The sequence below is a fragment of the Pinus tabuliformis genome, chromosome 5_2, assembly GCF_031772625.1.
Source record: "Pinus tabuliformis cultivar Carrire ecotype Pingquan chromosome 5_2, CPIR1, whole genome shotgun sequence".
NCBI lineage: Eukaryota > Viridiplantae > Streptophyta > Pinopsida > Pinales > Pinaceae > Pinus > Pinus tabuliformis.
Window position 1 is genome coordinate 867,127,768 of NC_142306.1, and position 12,884 is coordinate 867,140,651.

The window sequence follows — 12,884 nt, forward strand, 5'->3', positions numbered from 1 at the left end:
TGAGAAAATCATTTTTATTTTCTGGTTTTTGACTGTGAGAATTAGTATTTGGGTGGCTTAGCTTTAGATTTAGTTAGATTTGGTTTTTCTTCATTTTTCCAGAAGGACGCACCCTCTTAGTACTGCACAGTGCGTCTTTGGACGCGCTGTTGCCGTCTGCACAGAGCGGGGCCGCACCTGTGACAACGGGTTGCCTGCGTCTTCCTGTAAAACTTAAGAAAATTCCATTTTTGCTTTAATTTGCTTTTAGATTTTGTTTTTCCTTAGTGTTTTCTGCCCAGATCCTTTAGTACCCTGTCAAGAATTTTCACCTAAACTTGTTTTGTGAGCTTTGAGTGTTTTAGTGGTTTTCAACGAAGTTTAGACCTAGGGTTTGATTTTTGGAAGGCTTTGTAGTGACTTTGATAGTAGAAAGTTGTCCAGCCTTAGATCTCTCTGGTTAGTCAACCTTCTTAGAAGTCGGGCCTGTCGTAAAGTCTCCTTTTGTGAGCAACTTGCCATTTGAGTTGTTTTGGGTCAAATTTCGAATTACTTGTTTATAAAGTATTGATTTCCATTTTACAAAAAGAACAAAAAGATTAGAATTTTGTTTTGGCTAGTTTTTGATTCTGCAATAAGCTAGTCCTTGATTTGATTGTGATCAAGTAAAACACCTTAGAAATAATCATTGTTAGTTTTGGCCTCGTTAAGATTGCTTAGAGTAAATTTACCTTTAGTTTGCTTATGAGTGCATTTTCATAGATTTTAAGAGTTGTTAAGATTGATTTTTGGTTACATTAGATTTACTTGTTTTATTAAAAGAAAAATACAAAAACATCTTCTTAAAAAGTCTTGTTTCAAGTAGCTTTTTGTTTTCGAAAGAAGAAAAGAGTTTTTTCGTGCATGTAAAGAGAGGTTATGTTTTTATGATTGGAAAAGAAAAACGAATTGTTTCTTTGATTGTCTTCAATTAAGAAGTTGCTTTTATAAAGATTGCATTCTCTCAACTTTTTAGTTAAGCAATTCATCGAAAAAGTAAAGTAGTGGATAAATCATTCTAGGTGCATTTTGTAGTGGTTTCGAGTCGAGTCAACACACCACTAGTTTCACTTCCATCACCTTTTGACTTAAGAAACAACCTTAAAAGTAACGCTTAAATTAAAATCAATCTAGTAATCTTTATTTTTCTAGGGCTCTGAAGCACCAACATAGCTTAGGCTAGGGTCTTGGAGTAGGTGAGTACTTAACTCTCCAAGACTACAAAACCAAACAGATAGTCTATCTTGAGTAGAACAAATCCAATTGTTTCAGTTACATTCTGGGAAAGCTCCTCTTAAAGGAGAAACACGAGCTCGTGTCCGAACCAGTGAGGGGATCATTCCTCCCTCGTTGGGAACGACGCCAGGCAGTACGTATTACAAACGGTAAACCTCGGATTAACCATTGTCGAGGAGCCAGGGGTCACTTATCGGTAAACCTTGGATTGTTGTCAAGGAGCCGGTAAGGGGATTGGAGCTTGCTACTCTGCCCTTGCGTGCTGTCGGAGTTTAGACTGTTCCCCCAGGTGTAATTGTTGTGATTGGTAACCTTAGTGGCCATAATATCTAGGATTCTACCCAAGGTGACGGTGGAGGGAAGGTCCCACTGTACCTGGAGCAGACGTCGGTTATACTCACTTGGATTTTCTGGGGGGTTCGCTTCACTTCGAGACGGTTAAAGTGGAGGAACTTGGTCCAGTCTATTCATTAAGCAGGTTGCCGGGGTAACTGTTCCACCCACTATTTCTGTACTGAATCCTGCGAGGTTGGGCCTAATCACCAACTAGCGCTTTTGGTCCGGAAGACTACTGTTTGTGTGTGGTTTGACGCTCTAGATTATTTAGGCGTGTGCTTCAAATTTGATTGGTTCTTTAGAAGACTTTAGGTGGTTTGATTTGAAATTTTTTACTTTGTTTTCGTGTGTTGTAGTTAAAATCTTTAATTGTGGCGGAATTACCGAGAAGGTCCCGTCGAATTGCGGGCCAGTCTCCTGAAGTTGTTTCTGTGGCCGAATTGTTGAGAAGATCCCGTAGACTTAGGGGATCCCCTCCTCGAGACGACCCAGGTAATTTAGAAGGGTTAAAGGTCCTTGTAACTCCTCCTAGTGGCAGTAGAGTAGGATCACCTGAAGAAGGAGAATCTTCCTTGGTAGTCCATCCAGATTACCAAAGTTTAGAAACAGGTTACAATCCCGAAGCTGTTACAGTTTCCGAGCTTGCTGGTAGTTTTTCATCTGCCAGTGAAACAGGCGAAGAACCTGAAATTTCAGAACCTGTTACTCCAACTCCTAGTGTTCCTGATTCACCAAGAATAGAAAGAATTATCACCGAAAATCTTCCTGTTGGATTAATTGCTATAGAAGAACTTGTTCCAGAGGAAGAAATAGGCGTTTCTGATTCTGAAGATCTAATTACCCTTGATCTAAGGGAGCGTGAATCCATCTTTTACAGTCCTCCTAGAAGTGAATCTTGGTACCTTGCATTAACCAATTTTTTAGACAACTCAGTAGGTTTTTCTACACCTCGTACTCCGGTTCCACCTAGAGGAATTCATTCTCCTGTAAATATGTCTGGTCAGTCATCTGTGTTTTCACAAAGTCCTGAATCATTTTTACATGGCGGTCCTTCTGTTCCTACTGGGTATCAATCACTTTCTGGTACCTTTGCGGGAGCATCTCCTCAACCTGTTGATCATGGGTTATTAGTTGGAAACAGTGGTAATGTACCATTGAGTATAGGTGACGTTTATATGATGTCAGGTTCAACTCCCATTAACCAACCTCAAGGTGGCCAATTACCGCCTGGGGGGCAACCTTCGTTAATGCCTGGGGGGCAACCTCAAGGTACTTCATTCGTGACTGGGGGGCAACCTCAAGGGTATCAACCCCAGCCTCAATATGTACCCCAAAGTCAACCTCAGTATCAGTATCAACCTCAAGGATGGCAACCTCAAGGATGGCAACCCCAAGGGTATCAACCCCAAGGGTATCAACCTCAAGGATACCAACCTCAAGGTCAAGGTCAACCCCAGTATTCGTATTTACCTCAAGGTTATCAACCTACGGGTCAATACCCTGGTCAAGGTTATCAACCACCTCAAGGGCAATCATATGGGACTGCACCTTACAGTTATCAACCCTATCCTCAATACGGCTATGGATCTCAGTATCCTCAACCTGTTACGAGTCAATACCCTGGAATGTTAACATGGGATCCGTCACAGGGTCAACAGATGTCGCAACCAAGTATACAGTCGGTACCTCAAGCAGGACAACCTGCAGTTCCTGGTCCACCCCAGCAACCGCAACCTGTCCAGTCAAGTGTTCAGACCCCTGTAACTTCTGTAGTTACTCAGCCGCCAATTGCACCTGGTACTCCACCTCACACGGCTGCAGCAACTACCGCTTCATCTACCATGCTTACTTCTGGAGTATCGGCAGCTCCGGTTTCTACTGTCCCTGTAACCACTCCTCAGACATCTGTACCGTTGTCTGGACCCACGGTTCAAACCACAGTCCAGATGCCTGCAGGCCAACCTGGTACAAGTACGGTTGTTACTACTCAACCTCAATTTGTTCAACCTCCGTACCAGGGACAGTATCAACCTGGGCAAGCTGCCCAACAACCGGTTTACCAGTATCAACCGTATCCTGGGTACACTTATCAACCACCTCAACAACCCCAGTACGGTCCGGTTAATCCTGGTTTTCCAGGAGGATATAATATCCCCAATGCGACTCCTGTTCCTAGTTATCCTGGATATCCTCCTCCTGGGGCTGGTATTGTGACTCAGAGTTTTAGAGATCCTAACCGGCAGTTACCATTTATTGCAACTTTAGATTTACCCGACTTGACGCGCCTAACGAACGATCCAATTCAATATCTTCCGTTCTGGCCGCCAATGCCAAATAAGTTGCCCAGCGATATACCCAAGTTCGAAGGTAAGTCTGGAGAGGATCCGTCTAATCACGTGATGACTTACCACCTCTGGTGTGCATCAAATTCCATCTCAGATGATTCCATCCGCTTACGTCTTTTCCAGCGTACACTCATTGGTCTCGCAGCCAAGTGGTACATTGAGTTACCACGGGCCTCTTTTTACAACTTTAGCCAGTTAGCTACCTCGTTCTTAACTCATTTTCAGTTACCAGTCAGATACGATAATGGTACAGAATTATTAACTTCGCTAAAACAATCGACATCCACGTACATTTCTGATCACATCCATGAGTGGAGACGTCGAAGAAGATTAGTGAAAGTTTTTATCCCGGACCAAATCTTAGCTGAATGGTTTGTCAAATCATTATTACCAAGAATTACTGAAGATGTAGCTAAGGCCGGAGTAGTTACTGAGGAGCAAGTCATTGCTCAGGCACAATACCTTGACTTAGTTTACACTCAGTCGGGTACGTTACACGAGAAAATTCCGGATCTTCCAAAGTCAAACCAAATCGCTGCTGCTCCTTCGGGATCTCATGCCGCTGATGGTATGATCGGTATCGTGACTACGAAGAGTAAGAAGAAGTCTTCCAAGGCCTCCAATACTCCAATTATCACTTTGCCTGATTCTCCGACAGGAGAGTCTTCTCCTCCTGAACTTACCGCCGACATTCACGCTGTAGAGTCATCTACGGCCAAATCCAAAAACGGTGGAAAGAAGAAAGGAAAGAAGAAGGCTAAAGCAGACAAGGCTCCAAAGGAGAAAACGGAAAAGTCGGAAACCAATGACGAAAAGCGCAAACCTCGATATCCTTGTCTTATTTGTGAAGAAGATCATTTTACGAGAGACTGCCCTCATCGGGCCGAGGTAGTGAAAATAGTCAAAGGTTCTCCCACTCCTGCTGTGTTAAAAAATCCATTTCCAGAGCAGGAGAATAAGATGATAGGTTCTTCTTCGAATGCCAGTGAAGAACCCATTTTGATGATGTCTCATGTCAGGATTGCGACTCGATCGCAAGATTATGGTAGTAAGGCTCCTGTTGATGGTAAGGAAGCAGAATCTTCTCACTCTAACCCATCAACCTCAGCTCCTGGTTCCGATCCACTACAGATCGAAAAACCTAACCCAGACTTAGTGATTAAGCCGCCCGCCAAGGGTGTACTTCGAAGGTCTGCTTTCAATCCACATGCGAGAGCAGCCCAGAATTACAACATTGTTGAAGACTTAGCTGTTTCACCTTCAGCAATGTCGGCACTCGAAGTGCTGCAATCATGTCCAGCGCAACGAAAATTGCTTTTGTCGGCTATTGGAGCTGTCGATGTTCAGGACCCGAACCTAATGATCTTTGATCTAGAAAGTAGTACACCGCGTCTCCCCCATCAAATGGCTTTCCAAATTCCAGTGATAGTCAAAAACAGGCCTATTCATCGGACTGTGATTGATGAGGGAGCTTCTACGTGTATTATGTCGATTCAATGTTGGAGATCGCTTGGTTCTCCTTCGTTGAACCAATCCCCCACCATCCTTAAGGCCTTTGATGGCCGTGGGTTCCGTCCGTTTGGTATTCTACAAGAATTGCCTATAGGGGTCGAAGGTAAAACCGTTAGTCTGGATGTGGAAGTGGTTGATGCCCCTCTAGACTACAACCTTCTTTTGGGTCGAAGTTGGTCATATGCTATGACAGCGGTCGTTTCATCGGTCTTCAGAGTCATTAAGTTTCCACATAACGGTAAGATCGTGACTATTGATCAGCTGACATACTTTTCATCCGACCCAACCTCTTTAGAAACTATCCAGCATGTTGGTAAAACGACAATCCCTTATAGGGACATTGGTGTAGGTTTAGTTAAGGATTCCGGTTTACTGGGAACTTTTCCTCTCCCTCCACTCAATGCAGACCCTTCGTTCGCAACAATTCATATGATCACGTCAGAAAACATTATTTATGATGATCCTTGGTATGTTCCCTCTGACTCTGAGCTAGACTCACTCGGTGATGTTATGCCGTTGAGTCCGTATGAGATTGCTTATGAAGCTCTTATGTCTTTTACCGACTTTCATTCAACCGACCAAATGAATGTGGTCAGTGAAGAGTCACTTTTCACCTCACCCTTAGAACGGATAACGTTTCCCGAAGAAGTGTCATCTGACGAACAACTTCGCGAAATCCTAAGTGTAGATGATCTACCATGGGAAGATCTCCATCACAGATCTTCGTTTTTACCTAAGGATGATGCATTTGAAAATGATTTTTCATCTATCTTTACCGCTGAATATGTCAAAGACGCTCAGGATCCAACGAAACATTCTGATTCAGAGCTGAATTTAGGGAATATTTCTCGTACTATTCCCATTGATATTTCAGTGAAGCCCGGAATCGAGGAGAACATTCATATAGGTGCCGCATGTACTGAAGAAGAAATCCAAACTTACAAGGCCCTATTCCAAGAATTCCGCGACGTGTTTGCCTGGTCTTACGAGGAAATGCCGGGAATTGATCCTGCCATTGTTGTTCATGAAATCAAAACCTACCCGGATGCTAAACCCATTCGGCAACGGTTGCGTCAGATTCACCCTCGAAAAGCGGCTGCAATTAAAGCAGAAGTCGAAAAGCTGTTGAAAGCAGGTTTCATTTATCCGATCCCGTTAACGGATTGGGTATCGAATATTGTTCCCGTCAATAAAAAACAAGGAACAATAAGAATCTGTATCGACTATAGGGATATCAATCGAGCTTGTCCAAAAGACAACTATCCTACGCCTTATATCGATCAAATTATTGATGATTGTGCCGGAAGTGAGATGTTTTCCTTCATGGATGGTTTCTCAGGCTATAATCAAATCAATATTCTACCTGCCGATCAACCAAAAACGGCATTCATTTGTCCATGGGGGACATTTGCTTATTGCAAATTACCTTTTGGACTTAAGAATGCCGGGGCCACTTTTCAACGGGCGATGTCTTATGCATTTCATGACATCAAGCACATTGTGCAACCCTATCTCGATGATTTGCCTGCTCATTCTTTACAACGAGCTGATCACCTTGTCCACCTACGAGCAATCTTTATGAGGTGTAGGCATTATCGAATTCGGTTGAATCCCCACAAGTGTGTTTTCTGTATAGAAACAGGTCGATTGCTGGGATTTGTTGTTTCAAAAACCGGCATTCGCGTCGATCCCTCGAAAGTCGAGGCTATCATCAAATTGCCTCCTCCTTCGAGTTTGCGCCAACTCCAAAGTTTGCAAGGGAAAGCGAACTTTTTACGCCGATTCATCCCAAACTACGCCGAGGTCACTAAAGGTTTTACACGGTTGTTGAAACAGAACGCACAATTCTTTTGGGACGAGATTGCCCAACAATCTTTTGATGCACTAAAACACGCGTTGACCCATGCACCGTTATTGCATCCTCCCAACTACAACCAGGACTACTTCTTATACCTCGCAGCTTCGCATTCCACCATTGGAATGGTGTTAGTTCAAGAAGATGAATTCAAAGCAGAGCATGTGATATATTATCTTAGTAGAACCTTAAATCCCACTGAGTTAAAATATTCGCATGTGGAGAAATTGGCCCTGGCAGCCGTTCAAGCTGTCCAGCGTTTTCGTCACTACATTCTTCTCCGCAAGACTACAGTTATTTCGGATTGCAACCCTATGATTTATATTTTGACAAAACAACTGCTAGGGGGCAAGTACTCTAAATGGATTGTTATCCTGCAAGAGTTCGACTTGGAGTTCGAGAAGTCCAAGTCTAAGAAATCTTTAGTTTTTGCGGAATTGATGTGTGATTTCCCGAGTGCTGACACAGAGACTGTGGCAGAGGAGTCCATTGCGGACGAATCTTTGTTTCTTATTAGCACTTTAGATCCGTGGTATGGGGATATAATCATCTATCTCCAAACCCAAACCTTTCGGCCTGAAGCTTCCAAGGAAGACCGTCGAAAAATTCGGTTTCGATCCCAGCAATACAGAATTATTGGAGATACACTTTATCGCCGGGGGGCAGACTTAGTTTTTCGACGTTGTTTAACTCACGAAGAGGCTGAGAGAGTTTTGAATGATTGTCACTCTGGAGCATGTGGCGGTCATATGTCTGGGTATGCCACAGCTCAGAAGGTGTTGCGCGCTGGCTATTTCTGGCCGTCTATGTTTAAAGATTGTATCCTTGCTGTCAGAACATGCCACAACTGTCAAGTGTTTGATCGAAAGATGCGCGCTCCACCTGCTCCTCTCCACCCTATAATTGCCGCTGGTCCATTCGCCAAATGGGGCATTGACTTTATTACTTGTAACCCTCACTCGGCCGGGGGGCATGCGTATATCATCCTCGCGGTTGATTATTTTACAAAATGGGCCGAGGCGATGCCTACATTCGACGCAAGCGGCAAGACAGCTGCAGTTTTCGTATTCAATCATATCATAACTAGGTTTGGTGTCCCACAAGCAATCATTACTGACCATGGGAGCCATTTTCGAAATGTCATGATGACTGAGCTTACAAGCCAGCTTGGTTTGCGCCACGATAGCTCTACTCCTTATTATCCGCAAGCCAACGGTTTGGTTGAGTCAATCAACAAAGTTCTAGTCATCATGATTCGACGGATCATTGGTATCCATCGAACGAATTGGCATAACATGTTATTTTCGGCGCTATGGGCATATCGAACTTCAGTGAAAAATTCAACAGGTTTCACCCCTTTCCAGCTAGTTTATGGCTTAGAAGCTGTGTTACCTATTGAATGCGAAATCCCATCACTTCAAATGGCTGTCGAATTACTTCCAGCTACTTCCGAAGAGGAGAAACGGTTATTATACTTGGCTAAATTAGATGAGACTCGACGTGACGCTACTTTAGCTATCGAGACTCACGCGAAACGAATGAAAGCTCAGTACGATAAAAATGTAACCCCTCGAAGTTTTTCGGAAGGAGACCTAGTACTATTATATGATCAAGCTAACGATAAGCTAGGTGCCGGAAAATTCGTTCCCATGTGGCATGGGCCCTACATTGTAAAGCGAAAGCTAGCAAAAGGGGCTTATGAGTTAGTTGATTTTGATGGGGACTCTTTGGGTAAACCCAGAAATGGACTTTACCTAAAGAGGTATTATGCTTAAAATGATGGGTATGGAGAAATTTTTAGATAGGTTAGATTTTCTTTCTAGCTAGCAAGTGTGTTAGTTTAGTCAGTGTGCTTAGCTTAGCAAGTGTGGTTTTTCGTCATTATTTTGGCTTATCTTGGTTTTACTCTTGATATTGTAGATGTCGACGCCTCTCCAAACATACATTGGATTTGCTGATGGTGCTTGTCGTAGTACACGGAATATCTCTTCCGCAGCTTGGGTTATCTATTCGCCCTCTGACGAGTTAGTTTCTATGCATGGGGTAAGCCTCGGTCAAACAACGAATAACATTGCAGAATACAGTGCAGTGGTTGAATTATTATCCGAATCTATTTCATTTGGAATTCGACGTTTGATAGTGAGGTTAGATTCTGAACTTGTTGTATTACAGCTTAATAGAGTTTATGCCATTAGAAATCCTGTGTTATTAAGGTTGTTTTTGAGAGTGCGTCTCTTGGAACGTGAATTTGATTACATTGAATATCAACATATTCCAAGGTCTTTGAATACATTAGCAGATGCAATTGCTTCTCGAATGTTGGACAGACATTTACGATAATCATGCAAGTAAATTTAAAAACATTTCATCACATATGTTAAACAAGATAAGCCGGTAATAGTGATATATATAGATAGAAGTGTGTCAAAAAATATATACATCGTCTTCGATCATAGGTTTAAAACACCTTATGATCGGCAAAATGATAGTACAAAAAGTCAAAATGTCACATGTGACTACAAAAGTGACTAGTCAATCACTGGTGGTGCTCTCTGTACGACACCACTGCGCGGGCTACCTTACGCAAAAATCTCCTAAACGGTCCAGGGACCGCGACTACGAAGCGCTGAAGCCTCATAGGAATGTCGTCCATAGTAGTCTCAGGTATATCTGCCGTGAGACGCTCTAGATCATGCTCCAAATCAGCTAGTACTTCTGCTGTCGCATCCTGTGGGGCCGGTACCGGTGCAGCTGGATGTAGTCTATCATAAGGCCGGAGGTTGGCTGGACGCTGTGGACCAACATCTGCATTTTGAAAGATTTACTATTAGTTTTGAGACGATATATATAAAAAATACAAAAAATACATAACTAGAAAACTTGTGAAAATAAAAAGTACCTCTGTCGTCCCATTGTTCTCCCTGTGGAAGAACCATGTCCGGATCACCTCTGAAATCCATTCCGGCATACGGAAAGTCCTGTATCACAAAAAGCTGGCCCTCTAACCAGTCAAAATAACTATCTGAGAATCGAACTACTGTCGCGCCCTCGTCAGGATGCCGGGCCATCACCGCAACCCATCGTATCAGCTTTGGCTGCTGGGGACCCAAGATATCAACAGTGAGTTGCTGAGGGATCAGCATTGGAATTCTCTCCAAGGCAAAGCTCACGACTATAGGCCCATATCCAAAAGTCTTTAGTCGTCCGTTCTTTGCCTTGGTCAGTTGGCTCTTCATATGAGCCGACACAGCTTCACACCAGTTGAAAATGGTGCCTTGGTAACAGTCAATTGCCATCCGCATTTGGGATCCGGAAGCAATGTGTAAAGCGGCCGCGCCGCAAATTCTGGTAACCGTGAACGCTATGACTTTGAGTTCCGGCAGAGTGATGTGTTTTATCTCTATGCCTTTTGAATGGTGAGCCCCAGGTGTGCACCAATCTCGCGGAGACTATCAAGGGATTGGCCACCCGGCCTAGTCCCCGCAAGACTGAGTTGCTCACCTCTGTTTGGCAAGCCAGTGAGAAAGTATACATCCGAGGGCTCTATCTCGAGCTGGTGCCCTCCTATGTAAAAGCATTGTTCTTGTACGTTCCATCGCTCAACCAGCCATTCCAAGAATCTTACCTGGCCCCTCATGCCCGGTATGGTCCAATATTTGTATAATCCGCATGCTCTTAGGGCATCCAGGGAAGGTTGATGATTTATTGCAGCTTCATCTTCCTCTACATGCTCTCTTTCTCTCCAGTCTAACATGATTAATGCCCTGCATATCAAAAATAGCAATTAGAAATTAATTTGGGAATTTTTGGTGGTTTTTTGAGAGAGTTGGGGTTTTGAAATGCGCGTTTCTCGGAGGACGCACCCCGGCTTTGTAGCACAGGGCGCCCGGACGCAGCTGGCCTGAAGGCGGGCTGCGTCTTCCGACCGTTTTCCCGTATGAGAAAAAGTCGGGGGACGCAGGTCACCCGAAGGGCACCTGCGTCCGCCGAGAGGCGCATTCCAAAACCAAAACCCCCCCAAAAAATGAAACTAAAACCTAAAAATTGATTCTAAACGGATAGAAATGCAGAGTGGGATGTGTAAAATACCTGGATGAGACGGCGTTCGATTCCGACGGTCAGATTTTCCGCAGCGACCACGGGAAGTTTCTTGTCAAAAGCTCTTTTTTCAACCTCAACAGTGAAACGGTAAAAATGACATGGTAAAAGGTCTTTTTATAGGTTTTTTGGATGAATTAGTTCATTTTTTACCATGAAAAGATGTTTTTGAATGTATTTTTGCCTATTTTAAACAGGTATGAGTAATGTGTCGCTTTTGTGCAGGACAAAGGGATTTCGAGGGAAATTGTAATTTTTCACAAACAAAATTTCAGAGTCATCTTTTAAGCCCTTTTCTGACTCCTAAAACATGAAAAGATCGCCGAGTGTTTCTTTTTCACTCGTTAAAACGGAATTAAAAGACGGTCCCCTTTTAGCTCTTTTCTGACCGCAAAATCAGGAAAAGATTGCCGGGTTTTTGTCGTTTCGAACTCGATAAGGAAATAAAACGACGTGTCCTTGATCGCTTTTTACTTTTCAGGTTAACGACACTATTATGAAAGTACTCCTTGGTCGCAAGATCAAGCGGTTCCCCCAGGTATTATTTTATACTTTTTCGGGCTTGAGGGACACAAATATACGAAAAAGTTCAACGTGGAGTCTCCTTTAGTTTTTTCAGACTCTCTAAAAATGAAAAACGCCGAGTTTCTCCTATACTGGGCTCGTTAAATTTTTACAGTAGAGGACCTGTTCAATTACAAACAGGAACGAACCACTCCTTCCTAGGGTTCGAATTTAAACTAGGTTGGACTCGTCCGAAGGATGAGCTTATAATCAAGCATATGTTATCCTCCTCAAGCTTGTTAAAAATAAAGAGGTACTTGCCAGAAATGGTGGGGGAAAAAAGAGAAGAATGAACCTATTTGTCACCTTTTGTCTCAGAAGAAACTTTATTACCGCTCTTGAACACGACACTTTTCATTCACCTGGGTTGGGAAATCTTTTACCTCACAGTTGACCAAATCACTTTGAAAGTCTTTAACCGGGTTTCGGGGATTAACTTTGAGTTATTCGTCACCAAGCCATCTGTTGTGTCGTTATGTGTTCAAGAGGTCTGCAAGAAAAAACTTTCATCTGCAAAATACTTGTCATCCATTTGACCATCCCTGAGTCAGTCCTTACAGCAACATTTCTTCAACTTGAACAATGATTTCGTGTTGCGGGCTTGCCTGCAACGGGTCGCTTTCTATCGACATCGACACATTATCTAGAAAGATGACTTAGGAATCGACAGTACCTTGAAGTCTGCATGCATCAATGGCAGGTTTCTCGCCTTTGACGTCAGTTTACATCATTGACTTTCGATCAGAGGATTCCGTGAAGTGTTCGACATCAAAACATCTATTCACATTTCACGGGTTGTGCTTGGTACTTTGAGGACCATTGACATTACTGGTGGTTTCTCTCACGCTTGTTAACAGTTTACATCATTGACTGGTAATCAAGTGGTTTCTACCATGTTCGACATCGAATCATTTAATCAC